Source organism: Oryza glaberrima, chromosome 3, assembly GCF_000147395.1.
Source record: "Oryza glaberrima chromosome 3, OglaRS2, whole genome shotgun sequence".
Lineage (NCBI taxonomy): Eukaryota > Viridiplantae > Streptophyta > Magnoliopsida > Poales > Poaceae > Oryza > Oryza glaberrima.
In genome coordinates this window covers 18,767,143-18,788,200 of record NC_068328.1, presented here as the reverse complement: position 1 = coordinate 18,788,200, position 21,058 = coordinate 18,767,143, and the positions used below count along the sequence as shown (strand labels likewise).

The window sequence follows — 21,058 nt, the reverse complement described above, 5'->3', positions numbered from 1 at the left end:
CCGCCGCGTGGGGCCCGGCCGTCAGCCGCCCGCGCCCTCGGGTGCGGCTGACGCGTGGGGCCCACGGCGCCGGCCGGTGCGAGCCCGGGTGAGCCCGGTCCACCGTGGACCGTGAGGCTGCCGCGTGGGCCCCACTCCCATGGACCAGGTCCGCGCGCCCCCTCCCCTCGGCTGACGCAATAAACCCTTTTTAAATTAAAATTTAAATGGAGAAATTCGCAAATATTCATTTAAAGAGCATATAAACTTCAAATGGTCATAACTTGGCCATTTGAACTCGGAATTGGACCATTCAAGTCTCTAATTTTTCGTTAAGAAGTCAATAACCCATTTTTGTGCTTTGTTCCTGCTTGTTATATGGAGTTTATTAGAGTAAAAGCCCTTTTATTTCTCGTTGGTCGTGTAGACGCTGTAGCTTCAGAAGATCCGCTCTTCGTGGAGGTTGAAGCCGACGTTTGGGAAAGCGAGCAAGGCAAGTCACATCATCCTTAAACATATTGAATCCCAGTTTATAAAATTATTTTGATTTAAATTATTGCATTATCGCTTTATTTAAATTCCCGCGTTATCACTGTTTTATCTAGCCATGCCTATTTACCTTTGTTATGACCTTATTATTGTTATTGTTATTATTACTTTGTTCACCCTAGAATAAACAAAACCTCAACTAGTGGGCACATTATTCATGGTTCCACTAGCATGAATCTAGGTAGATGCTTCGCTGGTTAATTAGGCAACATTAGGTGGTTTTACAACTCTATACTTTGGGATATTCATATCACTTGGACACTATGGAATGGTTGGATTATTGTGGAATTGGTTTCACACCTCCCCCTCTATTCAAAACCCTCAAAATGGTTTTAGGCTAGGCTCGGGGTGCATGGTTTTGATAGTAGCACCTCGGCCATATAAGGACCGGTCTTCGGGCCTCTGTTGCAAAGCACTACCGTACTTCCACATGTCTAGTGGGTAAGGCTTAGTTTGTGGCTCAGTCTGGTTATAAACAAAAGTACACGGATGGAGATGGACGAAGTCGGGGGTCGATGGACATCTCTAGGGCAAATGAAGGCTACACGAGCTGCGGCCCGGTAGTCGAGATGTCATGGCACAGGGCCGGTGTCCTGCTGCTAGGGGCTCAGTCCTGCCTACCTGTCCCGGGGATTCCGGCCGTAGGTGGGGTTGGGTCGGTACTCTTGTCTATGTGCCAGGATGGGTTGGAAACTATGTCACGTCTTCCGTCCATATACCGTGGTGGTATGTGGCACGTGGTTACACGTGAGGAAGATGTGTCTTGTGGGTAAAGATGTACACCTCTGATCAGAGTATAATCTATTCGAATAGCCGCGCCCTCGGTTATGGGCAAGCCGAGCAATGTACCCAAGTTAGTGTTTTTAATTCTTAAAACCTGCTTAACAACTAAAATGTGGAATGGTTGGCCTGGGTTGGCTTGGGACGAGCTGGGTCCCAGGGTCGGGTTGCCAGTTCGGTCTGAATCATCGTAGGCCTTGGGTTAAGGCAGGTTCGTGTGGGTTCACGGCCATGATTAATAATATTGTATAGCTCTAGGATCGTATTTACAAAATAGCTTTGAGCAACTAAGTGTCTTTAAATGCTGTTTACTGCAAACCCTAACCCCTATATTATGGCTCCCTTGTACTCCCTTGCATTTATTCTGCACTCGTGGGTGTGTCTTGTTGAGTACGGTGGTTGTACTCAGTCTTGCTCAATTTTGTCCCAAACCCAGAAGAGGAGCCCCTGGATGATGAAGGCTTTGGTGTCTAGCTCGTGCCTGCCGTCAAGCGCCTGTGGTCGTCGCCCTAGTCTTCCGCTGTTTTTCGTTTGTCTTCTTGTGTGCTGGGTCTTCGCCGCCCATGTAATAAATTAATTAATTACGCTTCCGCTTGTTAAACTCTGAATTGTATCAACTTTTGGTGTACCTTGCCTCTTGGGACAGGGAATAATGCACGCACGTAAGGAACTCCCGTTGGGTTATTTCCGGTCGTGACAACCAGCGCGTCCCTGAAGAAGTTGCAGGAGGAAGGCGCTCTCCCTGGTCGCGGGACCATGGAGAGGGAACCAGGAGGTACTGAACCTGATCCTGTCCTGGGCCGCATGGTTGCGGTTGAGGACTATATTCTCTGTGGTTTTCTTCCTCCTCCCTCCGAGTTTCTTCTTTTGGTCTTGAATTTCTACGGTCTTTCCTTGCTCCATTTGAACCCCAATTCTATCGCTTTCCTCAACATCTTTTCTCATCTTTGTGAGGCCTACATTGGGGTAGAGCCGTTTCTTGACCTCTTTCGCTTCTACTATGAGTTGCGTTGGATGGAATCCAACAGGGTATCTGGATGCGTCGGTTTCCGACTTCAGGATGGCCTGAAGTCGCGCTACATCCCCTTCTAGTGCCCCTCTTCTCATAGTAAATGGCGGGCGAGGTGGTTCTATCTTCAGATAGAAAATTCAGATCCAGTCTTTGTTGTTCCTGAGGAACAACCAGACAAGATTTCGTCTTGGACCGCCAAACCCGCCTTAACCCCTTTCCTTCAGTCTTTCATCGATGTCATCAATGACCTTCGAGTGCGAGGGTTGTCGGGGTATGAAGTCGCCGCCGACTTCATTGGTAGGCGGATCCAGCCACTCCAAGCTCTAGCCCATCCAGCCTTTGACTATTCTGGGCCGGAGGATGTGACTCGGGTTTCTCCTCGGGGTATTTTTCTGGTATTTTGGACTCCACTCCTTAAGTGTGTGTTCCTCCTGACTTATCGATTTTGGTTCTCGATCTACAGGTTTGAACGGCGAGACCGTGGAGCGCCGCGTCGGTCAAGTCATGATCAGCGGCCCTTCAACGGTGAGCAACGTCCCTGTCCCTCTTTGCAAGAAGGGGGCAGCCGAACACGAAGCCGCAATCAACGTGAGTGTACTCGGTGACCCTTTTGCCCTTTTCTTCCGGGATCGCACTGTGACTTCATGTAGTGCAGGCTCTCCCTCTGACTGATATCATCGGGCCGCTCGTGGACCATCAGGCGGCGGCGTCGCTGAAGGAGGACATTGCCAAGGAGGCGTCCGATGTTGCTGCCGCTGCTGTCACAACGAGTGGCAGCAACGTTCCAAGAAGAGGGAGGATGTTCTCCTCCGTGCTCGGAAATCGTCGAAAGACGCCCACCCCCTCGGTAAGCTCTCATGGTCCTTCATCGCGTAGTCGGAAAACCATGACCTCACATCATTCTCGTTTTACTCTAGGCCTCGGATGCGTCTCCGCCACCTCCGCGACGGCAGCGGCTTGTGACGCTTGGCGAGAAGTAAGTGGATGAATTCGAGGTTTTGTTATTCCGTTGAACTCTCGCAGCCTGTCTTGATGGCAGCCTTTCATAGGGCGGCGCGGGTGAAAGCAGCGCAAGACGGATCTGGAGGGAACTCTAGCACGTCTCCGGCCATGGCCTCGACAGATGTCGTGGTCGTGCCCAGGAGCCGTGAGGCGACGCCCAGCGGCCCTGTCGGCGATCTTGCGCCTGCTCGAGGCCCTCCTGCTGACGTCCTCACCTGGGAGGAGCTCCAAGTCGAGATGGGGCGCCTCCTCCAGGCCGGCGCTCGCGGCATAGGTCGCAAGATAGCGGAGGCGAGGGCGGCGGCAGCGTCGTCAGCGAACAAACGCGCCGACAAGCTGGCGCGTGACTGGACGGAGGTTCGTGAGGACCTCCAGAAAATGAAGGAGCTGGTGGCCGGCAACGAGCGGCAACCGCAGGGGCTCAAGAACCGCATGTCGGAACTCGAGAACAACCTGTCGGAAATCCGCGGTTCGCTGCGGGTCACCTACACCGGCCTACACTAGCTCGCCGGGGAGTGTGGTGTTAAGACCACCATCCCGGCGAACCCTGACGAGTTCTCGCTGACGACTTCGCTCGCGGAGCTGGCGACGGCGATGGAGGCGATCCCCTCCAAGCATGCGGCCAGGATCTTACATGGTCTTTCATCTCTAAAGGATCCGACAAGGCCTTATCAGCTCTAGGCGTTCCCAGCAGAAGTTCCCTTAGGTTCCTCGGAGGGCTTGTCAAGACGGCGTAAAGAGACATGAGGATCGGTTTCAACACTAGGTGTCATCTAGGTGAGGGATCATCGGGAAGGGACACTTTGATTGAAATCTATACCTAAAGACAGGCTTTATTGAAATCGTAAGATGTCTTACAAGTATGGATACTATTGACTTATACATAGAATTTACGCAATTGGTCAATGTTCCAAGAATTTTCTAACTCGCGACCATCGCCGTCTGCAATCTTGAATGTGCCTGGCCACAAGACTTGTGTGATCGTGTACGGTCCTTCCCATTTGGGTGAGAGTTTGTTTCGCCCTGCTTGGCTTTGAACTCGCCGGAGGACGTAGTCGCTGATCGAAAGTATGCGTGCTCGGATGCGCTTCTCGTGATACCGGCGAAGGGCTTGTTGGTAACTAGCTGCCCTGACGGCAACTCGTTCTCGATGTTCCTCGAGTAGGTTCATGTCGTCGTTTCGCTGTTCCTCCTGATCCTCGCCGGAGTACTTCTGTACTCGTGTACTCTGGTGTCGTAGCTCGGTAGGGAGCATGGCTTCTGAGCCGTACACAAGAAAGAAGGGTGTCTCCTTGTTGGACGTTGTCGGTGTGGTGCGCACGGCCCAGAGTACCGAGGGGAGTTCTTCAACCCACTTCTTGTTATGTGACATGAGCTTGTCGTAGACACGGGTCTTGATCCCTTGTAGTACTATGCCGTTTGCTCTCTCGACTTGTCCGTTGCTCTGAGGGTGAGAAACCAAGGCGAAGCAGATCTTGACTCCCAGTCCAATGCAGTAATCCTGGAAATCGGCGCTGATGAACTGGGAACCGTTATCTGTTATGATGCGGTGAGGCAATTCATATCTGCAAAATATCCCTTTAATGAATTTGATGGTGTTGTCAGCCTTGATTTCCCCCGTGGGTGTTGCTTCGATCCATTTGGTGAATTTGTCGATCACTACGAACAGGAATTTGTAGCCGCCCTGTCCTCGTGGGAACGGTCCGAGTATGTCGAGCCCCCAGCACGAGAACGGCCAAGTGAGAGGGATGGTTTGCAGCGTTTGCGCTGGTAGCTTTGTGTGTTTGCTATGAAATTGACAAGTTTCACACTGTTGTACCATGTCGCAAGTGTCTTTGAGGGCAGTTGGCCAGAAAAATCCTTGTCGAAAGGCTTTCCCGACCAATGTACGACCGGCGGTATGTGATCCACAGATCCCTTCGTGTATGTCGAGGAGGAGGTGTTTGCCGTCATCGGACGAGACACATTTGAGAAGTACCCTGTTTGGCGCCTTCTTGTATAGATCGTCGCCGATCATACTGTAGATTTTTGCCTGACGGGTTATTTTCTCGGCTTCTGCATCGTTGTTGACGAAAAAAATCGAACACACCGGCCTGGGAGATCTGCTTAGCTCCTATGCAGGTCCAAATCTTCATGAGATGCAGACGTGCCAGTGAGTTTGATCCTGCAACTGACAAGATATGCAAACAGTAGATCAAACAGCCGATAGCTGACAAGCCGATGGAGTGATTCCAGCCGATGCCGATAATAGCCGATGCCGATACCAGCCGATCTCGATAGGGTTTTGATAAATCGGCTATATGTCCAATGTAGAATTTGACACTTGATATTAATAATGATATAAAGGAAATCGGCTGATGATAATATAACAATAATATAATCTGATAAAAACCAATCGGCTGATAATAATATGATGGAATAAGCATTGATCCGAGGGCTAAAGCATACATCGGCTGGAGGTCCGATGCCATAAAATCCAAATGATTAGATAAAACAGTGAAACCTTTATTGTCATAAGCTAAATCCAACTTATATGCAATCCTTATAAGCCGATGCAATGTCCAGATACCTCATCGGCTGAAACCCCGATGAAACCCTTATTGGCAGTCAAAAAGCAGGCTAGAGATTATGATTCTAAGCACGACTTAGTAGATCAAACTTAACTGATGCAGCACTAAGTATGAAAAGAAACACAATATCTATACAATCAAGCCGTTGACTGATTTTCAGGGTGGTAGATATCTAAGCTAATCTAATCTAGCATGGCGATTTAGCCGATACCGGCAGAAACCCTAAAACGAGAAGCAGCCGATAGAGCTAAATTGAGATGCTAAGACTAGATTAACAGAGACATATGATAAATAGGTAGGCAAATATATCATCCAAACCAGAGCAATCCAAGAGATCGAATGTACTGATGCAGCCTTGAACGATGCCGATGTAGACGATACAATTGCCTGGGCCGGTGGAACATTGGACTTACCCCTTAGCCGGAGATCGAACACCGATGCAGCCCCGCGTCAAGTTCCAAGTCCCGCCGGACGATAAAATAAAGTAGAAAAGGTAAAAGGTGGCGATGCACCGAATTGTATTGATCGTAGAGATAGATTACATAGACCCCGGGTGTATATATTTATAACCATGAGTTGATACAAGTCCTTGTCGGACAAGAAAGAAACTTTCCTAAAGATAAAAGGAAAAGATAAAGTCCTTATAGGACACTAAACACACTTTCCTAAAGATAAAAGGAAACTAACAAACTATTCCTAATTAATAGATAACTTGCCATGCCGTATTCTCTTTGAACTCGGTCTCTTCTGGATAAGCTTCCTTTAGTAGATCAATTTCCTTAACCGAATATAGCAAGAATCCGACAACTGGTGACTTGACAACTCTTATCGGCTAATCTTAGGATTTCGAAGCCGATGCTGACTCTAAGCCGATGACTATTCTGGATTTACCAAATTTCACTGTTAACAATCGTCCTCGGGTAACTCGTCGCTACTTACGAATTTAATGAATGGGATCCGCCAGTCGTCCGTGGTCTCGATGTCGGCAACGGTGCGTTCTGCCTCTGTAGCCCCCGAGCTGATGTCGGGGGCGACTGGGCTATCTTCGTCGTTGGCCTCTCTCACTGATGGCTTTGTCAGGATGTCCAGAAAGGTGCCGGGTTCGAGTGGCTCTTGTCTGGACGCACGCCGTGCTAGGTCGTCTGGCTCGATGTTGTCCTTGCGATATACGTGTCGGACCTCGATCCCATCAAATCTTTTTTCCAGCTTCCTGACTTCTGCGAGATACTTGGACAACTCGGGGCTAGAGCATTTGTAGTCTTTGTGCACCTGGTTTGCGACTAGTTCGGAATCCCCTTTTACGATCAGTCGCTTGAATCCAAGTGCAGCCGCAGCTCTTATCCCAGCGAGTAGTCGTTCATATTCGGCTGTGTCGTTGGTCGCCCTGAAGTTAAGGTGAATTGCATGCTTGAACTGATCTCCCGAAGGTGATGTCAAGATGAACCCCGCACCTGCTCCTTGGCTGTTGAGTGCGCCATCGAACGCCATTGTCCATGTTTCATTATCTGTTTGATTGTCTAATCTGTTTTCAGGCATAGTCCAATCGGCTACGAAGTCGGCGAGAACCTGGGACTTGATGGCTGTTCGTGGTACAAAGTGGACATCAAACTGGCTTAGCTCGACTACCCATTTCTCAACACTTCACCAAGGGGGAAGGCGGAGACAACTGTGACCCTGTGGGCTTGGAAGTAGTGGCGTAGCTTTCTTGACGTCATGATTACTGCATAGAGCAGTTTTTGGATCTGTGGGTATCTTGTCTTCGCATCGTGGAGAGCTTCGCTGACGTAGTAGACTGGTCTTTGCACCTTTTCTCTCTCGACAACAATGACCGTACTCACAGAATAGGGCGTGGCGGCAATATAGAGGAATAATTCTTCATTAGGTTGGGGAGCAACAAGTACAGGGAGATTTGACAGGTAGCGCTTGAGTGCGATAAACGCCTCTTCGGCTTCCTGTGTCCATACAAATTTGTCTTGTTTCTTCAGCAGAGTGAAGAAAGGCTGTCCTCGTTCGCCCATCCTAGCGACGAACCTGCTTAGTGCCGCCATGCATCCGGTTTGCTTCTGTACTTCCTTGAGTCTCGTGGGCGACTTCATGTTCTCGATTGCCTTGATCTTTTCGTGGTTTGCTTCTATTCCTCTGCCAGAGACGAGGAAGCCGAGCAGCTTGCCCGATGGTACTCCGAACTTGCACTTCTCAGGATTGAGCATGAGGCGATATCGTCGGAGGCTGTCGAAGGTTTCTCGTAGGCCTCGACATTGTTTCCCAGCTGATCGTTGAGTGCCCCTTGGACCGTACGCTGGAATGTGTTTCCTGCAGTTATCAGTCCAAACAGCATCTAAACGTAGCAAAATACACCGAACAGCGTGATGAATGCTGTCTTCTCCTCATTCTCTTTTGCCATGCTGATTTGGTGGTAGCCGGAGTAAGCATCAAGGAAGCTGAGCAGCTCACAACCAGCTGTTGAGTCCACTAGTTGGTCTATTCGAGGGAGGGGGAAGTGATCCTTAGGGCACGCCTTGTTGAGGTTGGTGAAGTTGACACACATCCTCCACTTCCCGTTGGCCTTCCGCACCATGACTGGGTTGGCTAGCCACTCTGGATGGAGTACCTCTCTGATGAAACCAGCTTTGAGAAGTTTGTCGAGCTCTTCTCGTATGGCCAAGCGAACACGTCAGCATTGTCGCGGAGGAAGGTGATGAGCGCGAGTTCCTATTTCTTGTTCAGTGACGCCCCGATCTTGACTGTCTTGTTGGGGTTGGTGCTGGAAAGTGGAACAATTTTGATTGCGCCGTCTGGTTTCGGCGTCTTGGTTGTTTTGCTTACTTTCTTGGGTGGCTCAGCTGTGGTGGGTGGGCTGGGAGTGTGCTCGACCATGTCAAGGCTCCGCTTGTCGCATTGGACCGCCAGCTTTGCGTTCCCTTAAATAGTGATTGTTCCCTTCGGCTCGGGCATCTTGAGTACATGATATGCGTAGTGAGATGCGGCCATGAACTTCGCGAGTGCAGTTCTCCCAATGATGGCATTGTATGCTGTGTCAAACTCAATGACATCAAGCGTGATCTGCTCTGTTCGGAAGTTGCTCGCTTGGCCGAAAGTCACAGGAAGCGTGATCTTGCCCAATGGCTTGGATGATGACTGAGGGGTGATTCCATGAAAGGGTTGATCGGTGGGTGTCAACTCGCTTCGTGGAATCCCCATTGCGTCCAAGGTGTTGGCGAAGAGAAGATTGATGGAGCTGCCGCCATCAATAAGGACTCGCGCTACCTTGATATTCCGAATAGTGGGTTCGACCACGATCGAATATCGTCCTGGGATAATAGCAGCCTTGGGGTGGTCTTCATCTGAAAACTCGATCTTCTGTTAAGACCACTTCATCTTGGGTGCAGCCTCCTGCCATGTCGAACAAATTTCACGCTCCACTTTCTTGTATTCTCGCTTTGAGGAGTACGCCTTAGAACCTCCGAAGATGTGCGAGACATGAAGATCAGAATCTGGGTATGCTGAGTTCGAGTCCTGAGTGGTGGCCTCGGCAGCTTTCTCGACTACACGTACTCACTTGCCCTTTTCCAATGCCAGTTGCTTTTCTAGTGACTTTTTGAAGATGAGGCAATCCTCCAGAGAATGTCTGTCCGACTTGTATATGGGGCACCATATTCTCTTTGTGTCACTACCTTGTGGGTCTGGGTGTTTGGGAGGGCGTTCGTATTCCGACGCGAGAACTTCCGCTTGAGCTTTCCTTTTCCCACTCTTGCCGCTTTTCTTCTTGCTCGGTTCAGGTGCGTCCTTGGCTGGCTTCTTCTCTCCCCCCGTCTTTGGCTTGTCGTTCTTGCGTCTTAGTGCGTCGTCCGGGTGAGCGCATCGATCGACGACTTCGAACAATCTTCGTCTTGTTGCCAACTCCTAGGTAGTATAGCGATCTCTGACACCGGTTTTGAAAGCGCGAATCACAGAGGCGTCCGTGATTTCGGGGATTGTATTTCTGCACTCATTAAAGCGCCGAACATAGTCCCTCAAAGATTCACCCGGATTCTGTGTTAACGCGTGTAGATCGTCTTCGATCGCGTGGCGCTTGTAAGTTCCTTGGAAGTTAGCGATGATTTGCTACCACAGATCTGCCCATGAATAAATCGAGTAGGGCAAGAGGTGCATCAGCCACGAACGCGCAAAACCTTTCAACGCTGTCGGCAAATAGTTTGCTAACGCATTGTCATCTGCTCCGGCAGCGTATAGTACTGTGGAGTAGACCTGATGGAATTCTTCTGGGTCGGTACTCCCATCGTACTTCTCTATTGCCCCGGGTCGGAATCTCTCAGGCCATCTGACATCACGTAGGGAACGGTTGAAAGCTCTACACCCGGCACTGGGGGCGGTGGGTTATCAGCGATCGTATGTCCTCCGTGGATGTCTATCGGATGACGAGGATGAAGAGGATGATGACGATGACGATGGGTAACTCGGCTCCGGTGTCCGATTCCGAGGATGACGTTCGGGTTCTTGAGAGTCCTGTCGTCGTCCACCATTGTTGTCCTGGCGCCGATCCCCATTATCATCGCCGTCATGTCGGCGTCCTCGAACAGTATCATCCGGCGTCCGCTGTTCGTGATCGTCGCGGTCGTGGCGGTTGTGACGATTATCATGGTGTCGATCTCCGTTTGAGCGGCCTCCTCGCTCTTCGTTCTCGCGATGCCGTGAAGAGACACGATGTGAGGAACGATTCTCGTTGTCTCGCGCGCGTCGTTCTTCTCGGCGGCCATTCAAATGGTCGCGGAGATCGCCGGTGCCGCGAGGTGAAGGGGTAGCTCGTCTAGGCGACGTCCGTTCCTCCGGTGGTTCGCCATCAGCACCGCCAGCTGTCGGATGTTCTGGTTGCGCTCTGGTAGCGGCCTCCTCGAACACGTTACTGAGATTGGCAACCGATTCCCGTAGTCATTCTGTCCATCGTGCGAGATCATCGTTAAGTATGGGATCATAGGGGGTTTCTCTCAGTATTGCGTTGATGGTGCCGAGGTGTTGGGCCGGCGTGACCGCTTGATTCTCTGCCTCTGTGTTAGCGTGCGCGGACGTGCTGGTCCCACCAATGGCAAATACGTCGTGTGGTGTACTGGAGGATGATGAGCCATAGTCTTCGAGCAAGTGTAGGATTGATGGCTCGTGGGGATCGATGTCGATCACTCCAACGAATCGATCCGAGATCAGCGTCGCTCCTTGTTCCTTGTCTGCATCCCTAAGAGAGATTTTTGATTGCTGGACCTTAGGAAGCGGCGTCTTCATGGCACGGAGAAGGACTTTGCAGCTTGAGAAGTCGTGATTCTTCGTCTTGTGAATAGGACAGTAGACATCACGAGTTGGAGAAGCACGCTGGATTCCATGCTCTTTGCAGGCACGAATTTTAGCTTATACGTTGAGAAAAACCCAACAAGCTTGCAAATTGTGTTTCCTGGTCTTGTGGATAGGACACCAGGGCTTTGTCACCTCGGAAGTTGTCCTTGTCGGCTCATGGTCCTTGTCGGAAGGACAAGGTTTGGCCGCACTAGGATCCTTCTCGGGCTCGTATGACGTCGACGTTCCGTTCTCCGCTACGGCGGGAGGATCTTTCGACATGGAGTCGCCCGTGGTTATAGCCACGGCGTTCTCGCTTCCGGTCATTGATGGACCAGCCGAGATCGGTACTGTGGTGTAAACAGGGAAGACGATTTTGCCGACTTGAGTCCACACCAGCATTGTTGAAGTAGGGACTCCTTGGATGAGGCTGGTGTTGACGCTATTGTCGACGAGGCTTGATTTCATAGTAGTAGAACCTTGAGCACCAAGGCCCCCTACCTGGCGTGCCACTGTCGACAGGGGATACCCATAGACCGGATATAGAGGGTACTGGGGTACGCTGGTACGAGGATCTACATAGTATGACATCAAGGAAACAGAAGACAAAGATTATACTGGTTCAGGCCCTTTTATAGGTAATAGCCCTACCACAAGTTACAAAGGGAATAACAGAACTCGATGATACTGACGAGATCGTAGTCGAGTTGGTTCGACTAAATCACCTGGCAACTTGGCTCCTATAGGCTCCGGCTTCGTAAGCTGTGGTGGTCTTGGTTCTGAGATTTGATGCCTTAGGTTCTCCCGAGGGGTCCCTTTTATACCGCAGGTCAGGTGGTCTCCAAATAGGACTCGGAGACATCGGACCCTACACGATATAGTGACGACCCAGTCCTATCCGGGTAGGAATCTCTCCATCTATGGACTCTGTGATGAATTTCCTTAGCGCATACAGAGGACGTCCGTACACGCGCAGATATACCATATCGATGTAAAGCGTATATCCAATGGTAGAGGGTATACCTTATCCGTAACCCTGACAACAACAAACTCATAACTATAATAGTCTTATGCGACAAACTTTTACATTTTTAATAATGCAATTCATGAATTTCTATGTTCATTCAAAGGGTAAAATGGTTATTTTTATAGAAATTAGACGATCAACTAACGGTCAGCTGACGGGAGGGGTATGGAAGGTGTCAAAATCAAATTTTGGGAGGATACAAAGAAGTAAGCAAAATTCAGGGGCATAGAAGAGATTAGCTACAATTTCAGGGGTATAGAAGGGATTTTCTCTTCATATTACATCCTCCATATCACCTCCCATATTATTATGGGTTAATTGGATCCATGCCAATGTAACTTTGCCTAATTACAAAAATGCCACTACTATTCATCATATCACTAGAAATTTCTAAAATTGGAACCATGCCACTCCCGTCACTTTTTCCTCTCACGCCGTCGTCATCCTCCTTCCTCCTTCGTTTCATCGTCCATCCATCCATCCCCGGCGCCGAGCTCCTTCGCCGCCACCAAGCTCCCTCCCTCACCGCCGCTGAGCTCCCTCGCTGACATCGAGCTCCTTCGCCGGCGCCGGCCAGTTCATCAACGCCGTGGCCGACTACGCGCACGGCCTCGCCAAGCCATGGGTGTCCCTGGTGTGGGCGCGCAACGTCATCCCTAACCCACCCAAGATGCTGGCACCGCCATCGCCGCGGCTTGAGCTGCTCAACCTCCGCTACTTCACCATCGACCTCAGCCTGGACCACATCGCCAAGGTCAAATCCACCTTCTTCGCGTCCACCAGCCACCGCTGCTACTCCTTCGACGTCTGTGTCGCCAAGACATGGCAGGCCCGCACCCGCGCTCTCGTTGCCGCCGGCGACGCCGAGCAGGAGCGCATCGTGCGCGTCTGCTTCTTCGCCAACATGCGCCACCTGATTCTCAAGGCGGACGGCGTGGCGGCGATGGGGTTCTACAGCAACTGCTTCTACCCGGTGGTAGCGACGGGGAGCAGAGGCGAGGTGACCGGGGGCCGACATCGTTGACATGGTGCGCATCATCCGGGACGCGAAGGTGAGGCTCACCGCCAAGTTCTCTGCTGTCGAGCTCGTGGTGGTGGAGCAGCAGGTGCTCGGCAGCGGCGGCCGATGAGGCTGATTCGCAGCTGGTGCTCGGAGTAGACGAGATGCCGGCTTGCTGCGAATAGTGTCTGTTTTGTTTTAATGTAAATATAATATAACAGTTCATAATATTAGACCCACCAATTTAAGTGAAAATCAAGTGATATGTTTTGTTTTTTCTTAGCATTTTATCTAATTTATTAAAGCGCCACGTGTAAACTTGAGAGCATTTTTTAATGCCACATGTAAGCTTGAGAGCCTTTTTAAGAAGTTTAATGTATTTTTAGTATATACTCCCTCTGTCCAAGATTATAGGGTATTATGCCCAATATAGCCCAAATTAAGGAAGAGGAAGAAATGCATCTGAGCCATTTGGTAGTGTGAAAAGACACTCATCTTCAGAATGAAAGAAGTGTAGAAAGTATACATTTAGGCCCTCTTTAGTTCCCAAATAAAAAATTTTCACCATGCCACATCGAATGTTTGGATAATGTATGGAGTATTAAATATAGAAAAAAACTAGTTATACAGATTGCGTGTAAATTGCGAGACGAATTTTTCTGTGTCCGTATATCTGATGTGACACGCCAAAAATTTTCGTTCGTGAACTAAGCTGGCCCTTAGACTTAGAAATAAACAAGATAAGGCCTTGTTTAGTTGGGGAAAAAATTTGGGTTTGGTTATCGCATCAGATATACGGACACATATTTGAAGTATTAAATATAGTCCAATAACAAAACAAATCACATATTCTGCCAGGAAACTGCGAGACGAATTTATTAAGCCTAATTAATTTGTCATCAGCAAATGTTCACTGTAGCCCCACATTATCAAATCATGGCGCAATTAGGCTTAAAAGTTTTGTCTCGTAATTTACGCGCAATCTGTGTAATTGGTTTTTTTCGTCTACATTAATACTCTATACATGTGTCCAAACATTCGATGTGACAGCGTGAAAATTTTTGTTTTGGGAACTAAACAGGGCCTAGATTCAGAGCTATAGAGTAATACTACATGTACTTTTCTCTATATTTTTTTTTCTGATGGGAACGGAAGGGAGTACTCAATTTTTTATTGCTGTTGTACTTCTTAACAAAAATCCTTTACATTCCATAATCCGCTAAATTCATGGACAGAGGGAGCAATAGATAGATGAGTAAATTCCATGTGTACCTTTGAAAATTCAACCGATCCCTTTTGACACCCCTAAAATTTACCCGATTTATTTTATACCCCTGAAATTTTAACTTGATCTTTTTCATGCCCATGTCGTTACATTTTCCTTCATTTCGTTGTTATATTTGGTTGAAAATGTCTTTTATGCCCTTGATGATTTTGGTTTGAATATGAGCTTGAATAACAATTGGAAATTTTGTTTGAGTTCACAGTATGTGTATTTTATGAAATTAATGGGACTAAATAATTAGTGAAAAAATTTAACATGAATTTGAAAATAAAACAAATGTATAAATTAAAATTATTTTTTAAAATTTTAATACGGCAGTGAAATTTTTTTATCAAGAGCATTCATAAAAAAAATATCATGAGCATTAGTAGTCCTATCTTTATTTGATTGCTACTAATTTTTTTATGAATTTTTGAAAATAAAATAAATACATAATTTTTATTTAATTATATAAAAATTATTTTTGTCATAAATAGTGTATCGCACAGCAAACCCATAACAAACTTTTACATTTTCAATAATATAGTTCATAAATTTCTATACTCATTCAAAGGGTAAAATTGTCATTTTTATAGAATTTAGATGATCAACTCACGGTCAACTGATGGGAGGGGTATGTAATGAAAGGGATCAAAATCAAAATTTGAGGGTACACAAGGAAGTAAGCAAAATTTAGGGGCATAAAAAGGATTAGCTACAATTTTAGGGTATACAAAGGATTTTCTCTAGATAGATGGAGGGAGTACACTATAGCAATTATCATATTTGATAACCACTACTAGACAACTCATCTTTTATCCATTGCCCCAAACCACAGATATGTCGGATGTATTAAGAATCAGTACTGAAAACTTTTTAATAATGGTTCTGAAAGCTCAAGTCCCAAAAAAAATATTTAGTCCCGGTTGATCTTACCAACCGGTACTAAAAGTGTATCTTTAGCACCGGTTGGTAGTACCAACAGGGACTAAAGATATTTTTAGTACCGGTACTGAAGATGCCTACAGGGTTAGTTTAGAAAAGAAAACGGATGGTGTTGTCGAAATGACAACTGCATACGTCGAAAGACGTGGTTACTCAACAGTGGTTGGAAGGAAACGAAGTGTATTGAACTTTTGAATTCTTTTCTTTCCATCCCCCCATTACATGGCCCTAGGGGACTATTTATAGCCCCATTACAGGATCTTACTACTAGGGTTTAGGTTGTACAGGGGAATTTACATGATTACCCTTACGAAAGGGACATTTACAGGGATACATAATGTTATAGGGGCTCATGGGCCCCTGATGGGCCGTCAGGCGATCGCCGGCCCTATAGCCCCTAGGCTTGATGGGCCGGAAAGGCTTCTTCGGCCCTCGCGGGGGTGAACTTGTCATGGCGAAGTCGTCTTCCCTCGACGGATAGTCTTCACCTTGCACCCTTCGCTTGAGACGCCTCTGGCCCGGCAAGGCACTCGTACGACTCTTCGCCTCACGCCGTTCTTGCTACATAGCCTTCGCCACGGGTTTCGACAGACTTGGTCGAAGGGCCTCATGCCATCTGCTAACAAGCCCCTCACGGGCAAGGGTGAGATTGGAGCTTCGGGCGAGACCGTGCAAACCATGTGGTATGGTATGCGGCGCCCTTCTTTCGACCGATGCTCCTGCCAAAACCTACATTATTCCTGCGAATGAAGTTTGTTACTTGTGCGGCTGGTATTATTTTGCCGCACTTCGCCTCCTGCGATTGGTGGTTATATATTTTCTTTTCCCGGGCCGAACGGAACAGTATTGGGCTTTCCCTTCGTGGGCTTTTTACTGTGTCGCTCGGACGGTGGGAATTTACCATTTCGCCTACCCTTGCAACACGTATCGCTTTATTACTGGTGGGTAGGCGAACGGTTGCCCGGGTGAGCTATAAATTCGTGCCGCTCTTTCCTTTTCACCACCACACTTGCCATTTTACCGCGTGCGGTCTCTTCCTCCGTTTCTTTCTTCCACGGAATCTCTTGACCCCTCAAGCGTTTCGCCCATTCTCTTTCTTCGCCATTGCAAACGCACCGTTCGCCATGGCCCCTCGCAAGCCAAACCCTGCTTCGGCGAAAGGGCCGGATCCCGGCCGAGTCGATGACGACAGCACTGCCTTTTTGGGGGTTTTTCTTATGGACGACGTCGAGCTGGCGAAGCTGGTCAGCTCTGGGGCTTTTGGTTGAGGGGCAGGCTTTCGCTCCAGGGAAAGCCGTGGTGCCGAAACCAATCGACAATCGGACGGTGGTGTTCGCCGTCTTTTTTGAGGCAGGGCTACGGTTTCCCTGCAACGTGTTGTTGCCGGAGTTCCTTCGCCTCTTCCAGGTGGAACTTCCACAGCTGAGCCCGTCGGCGCTTGTTCGGATCGCTATTTTTGACTGGGCATGCCGGACTTCCGGGTTTGAGCCTAACGCCGAGCTTTTCGGCGCCATATTCTTTGCCATAATGAACTCGAAGACGGTGATTACCCCAGCTGGGATGAGGAAGACCGTGTTCGGGAGTGTGAACTTCAACGTTCGCCCCGAGCGGTCCAATCCCTGGCCGGTGAACGCTGCCATGTCGAAGTGGGACTGCCATTGGATGGCGAGGTGGTTCTATCACACCATCCCCTTTGAGGCTGGTTCTGAATCGGTGAAAGCCCTCCGGTGCCGGCGTAGGGCGATTGCGCCGAACCGGAAACCCAAGATCGCCGTGGACGGCGCTATGGAGGCCCGGTTCGTTCTGCTGTGCAAGGTTTGCTCCCGCCTTAGCTGTCGTGACTTGGTGGAGGAGTTCTATATGCTTCGCATCTTTCCCCTCTCCCAGTCATGGCAAGTCACGGTTGAGCAAAGCGAAGAGGTTGACGGTTTGCCGAACTTGGTTCTTCCTGAGGGGACGAACAGTAAGACTGTTCTTTTGCTATACTCCTGTGCTTTATTATTTATCCTTGTTTGACTTTTAATCGTGATTCTCCCTCCTTGCTTTTACAGTGCTAACCCTCGACCAAGCTAAAGCCGAAGCCTGCAAGATGATCGGCGATGTGTCTGTCGTCGAGTTCAGCCAGTTACTGACATGGCAGGCAGCTGGTCGGGCGAATCGGGTTTGCAATGGCGAACTGCCTCCTCGGGCGAATCCCCACAAGACCGATGACGAAATAGGGCCTTCGCGGAAACGGATGCGCGGTCAGGTAAAGCTTGCCCCTAGGAAGCATAGGGCTCCTGCTTCATCGGACTCTGATGCTGATGACGAGGAGGATGTCGAAGAACATAATGGCGAAGAGGAGGGGGGAAGAAGTGGAGGTGGAGATCATGGTCAAGAAGGCCACGGGCGAGGCGGTCGGGGGCCGCGCTGAGACTCCCGGATATACCCCTACTCTGAGTCCTGGCCATAACGAGACCGGGGTGGAGTTGAATAGCTCCCCCCTTCGCCAGAAAGACTTAGACGGGGCGAAGGCCCTAGTTGCATTCTCTTCGGGTGCAGCGGCGAAGGGAGGTCTTGTCAAAAAGGTGGCTAAGAAGAAAGGACTCGTCGATGTCGCTCGCATTTTTAGCGACGATGAGTCCTCCGACGGGACTCCGACTTCGCCCGCTGGCCGCAGCCTGGATCTTTCGGCCGCCCCCGTTCCTCCACTCGGCGCCGCTGGAGCGGGCGGTAGTACCGCCGCTTGGGCTTCGGCCTCTGCGGAAAGAATTGTGACGGCCGCGGCGAAAGTATTCGGCAGTCCTCCACGTCAGCCGGTTGCGTCGCCGCGGATTGAGGCGAAGGGAAAGAGAGCGGTCGTTGAGACGTCCGCTTCGGAATATTCGCTCTCATTACCCCGCTTCGCCCCAGGCGATTTCGAGACGCGGGCGGACCTCCTTCCTTTTGTGGAGGGGGTAAGCAATCTTGTACTGTCCGCCAGTGCCCCGAGCTTGTTCACCGAACTAAATGAGTTCGATGAGGGGTGCTCTGCTATAAAAAGCCTGGCTGTTCGGGTACGTTTTCCCCTCTTTTTTTTATTTTTACTCTCCCTCTCTTTTTTTTACAACTGACACTTGTTCTCTTCGCCGCTCCTATTCTGCACCCAGATCCTCGCGGCTCACTGTTCAACGGAGCAAACCGTGCGAGCCCGCCTTGACGGGTTCAAAAGCCATCTTCGGGCCAAGGATGATGAATTAGGCCGCAAAAATTTGGAGATGGAGGCCCTTGCCAACACCCTTAAGGAGGCGAAGGCCGAAAACAAGCGGCTCCAATCGGAACTGGAGAAAGGGAAGGAAGCTAGGGCCAAAGTCGATCGCTTAAAGGCCGAACTGGAGAAAGAGAAGGCCCACACCGCCATGCTCATAGATTATTACAACCTCACCGAGCCGAAGATGGAGGCTCTTCGGCAGGAGGTTCGCAAGGCCGAAGCAAGCGCTGCGGAGGAGTCACGGCGATTTTCGCGGGAGATGGTGAAAACCACCGAGTCCGCGCGGACAGCGTGCCAAACGCTTCGCCTCGCCCTTACTGATATGGGCGCGAAAGTGCGGGGTGTCCCCTCCGAAGATACTTCAGCCTTCGACTTCTCCGAATGGACCCAACAGGCTGGTGGTTCAGTTTCGGACTGCGCCACCGCATACGGCGACTGCTGTGCGCGCGTGTCAGCGGCCTTTACCATGGGCCTCCTGCAGCAGTTCGGCTGCGAGCACATCGCCGAGTTCCCCAAGTACGCGAAGGGGGATTGGGAAATCAGCGCGCAAGACATTTCGCCTGCACTTCGTGCGTGGCGAAAACAATTTTGGCAGAAGGACGGCCGCTCTGCCGCTAAGGCGCGCCTTTTGGAGCAGCTGGCGAAAGCAGAGGCGGCGGACCTTTGTGAAGAGGAAGGCGCGGCGGCCGGAGGGGGTGGAGGCGATGCCCAGGACCACCCAGAGGTGTGAGGCCCTCCGCCCTTCTCTTAGATTTTCATAGTTTTCTTTTGGTGTTCGCTAGATGTGGCGAACCGTTGTATATTCGGCAAGCTGTCGCTAAACCTTAGAAGAGGCCTTTTTTGCATACTTGGACTGTATGACACAATTTTAACCACTTTTTTATGATCAAAGCCTTTTGGCATATTATTATTTCGCTCATTTCGCATTATGCCATACCTTCCCCTTCTTTTGCCTTTTCTTACTATGTAAGTTGTGTTTTGCCTTTTCTGCACTGTCTACCAGGGGGTTCGCCGAAAATCTTGCATTTGGCCCCCTTCTAGGAGCTGGCGAAGTCAAAACGAGAAATTTGTGGCGTTAAAGGGTCTGCCGAAGGTGCGATATCCATTTCGGCCTGTTTATCGCGAAATGGAGATAAACGGTCGCAGCTTTAAGGTTTTCAAGGTTGCCGACTGGCTGCGGGCGCACCCCGGGCAAACCTTAAAAGATTACGATCTTGTTCATTCAAGACGTTTGGAGGATATGGCTCGCTTTTGGCGAAACCATCAGAAGACTAAACGTCAGGAATCGATCTTTCAGCGTCGTTACAGTTTAGTCTGTGTTTCGCCCCCTACTCCTCTTAAGGTTGTGTATGATATTAGTAGTGATGACGAACCTAGTTCGTCTGACCATTCCTTAGGGAGGGATAATGATTATGGGGACGAAGATGTAATTTACTTGTGAAGTGAATTGTATCAGGTTGTGAACCTTGTATTCTTCGATTATTTTTTCGAAGTTAATAAAGAACATGCTTTATTTCCTTTTCGCTATTTTTCGCATCGTCACATTTTGTGCTTTTGTTAGGTCGGAACATGCCGGCCCCTTTGCATATATTAGCGAAATAGGTGTACTGACTTTTCAGCTTTTCGTTGTTCGTTTTCGATCTGTAGCGTTCTGTGTCGAGAGAAACACTTTTGCTTTTATGCTGATCGGTCGTAACGTTGTTCGGCTATTTTTTTTCCGAGACAAGCTGTTGCGGTTTCAACGTTCGTCGAGCAATGCTTTGGCCGATTCGTTTCGCCCCCTTGGCCTTTTTCGCTGATCAGGCGTTTGCCTTGGGGTTTTTCCACAAATTATCAATCACACGAAAAATAAAAAGAAGGCGGAGGACACAGAGATTTTATACTGGTTCGGGCCTCCATCGTGGATAATAGCCCTACATCCAGTTTTTTTTCTCTTTTTTCTCTCTTCTCTTTTTTTCTCTTTTTTTTCTTTTGCCGAAAGGCTTACATAGTGCCGAAGGGCTTACATGACTGTATGTACATTTTTACAAGTTAGCGATTTGGGTGCCACCCATTCTAGGCATAGAAGCGCTTGAGAAAGGCGGCGTTCCAGGAATGGTCGAACTCCTCGCCTTCGAGTGTCGCTAGGCGAAAAGATCACGTCCTAGACTTGTGTTTGATGAGGTACGGTCCTTCCCATTTTGATTCAAGCTTACCAAACGCTACTGGGTTCGTCTTCTTTCTTAGGACAAGATGACCAGGCATCAGCTCCGTGGGTCGAACTTTTTTGTTGTAAGTTGCCGAAGTGCTTGTGGCATACTTGTGCATGTGCTCGAGCGCTTCGACCCTTACCCTTTCCAAGAGTTCGACCGATACTTCGCGCCCCTCTTCGCCCCCAGA

The 21,058-nt window shown here is 49.4% G+C and overlaps 1 pseudogene; it reads left to right on the top strand.

Annotated features, from left to right (window-relative positions):
• Nucleotides 1–10,374: 10,374 nt before the first annotated feature.
• Nucleotides 10,375–13,371, top strand: LOC127766299 (acyl transferase 4-like; annotated as a pseudogene).
• The last annotated feature ends 7,687 nt before the right edge of the window (nt 13,372–21,058 follow it).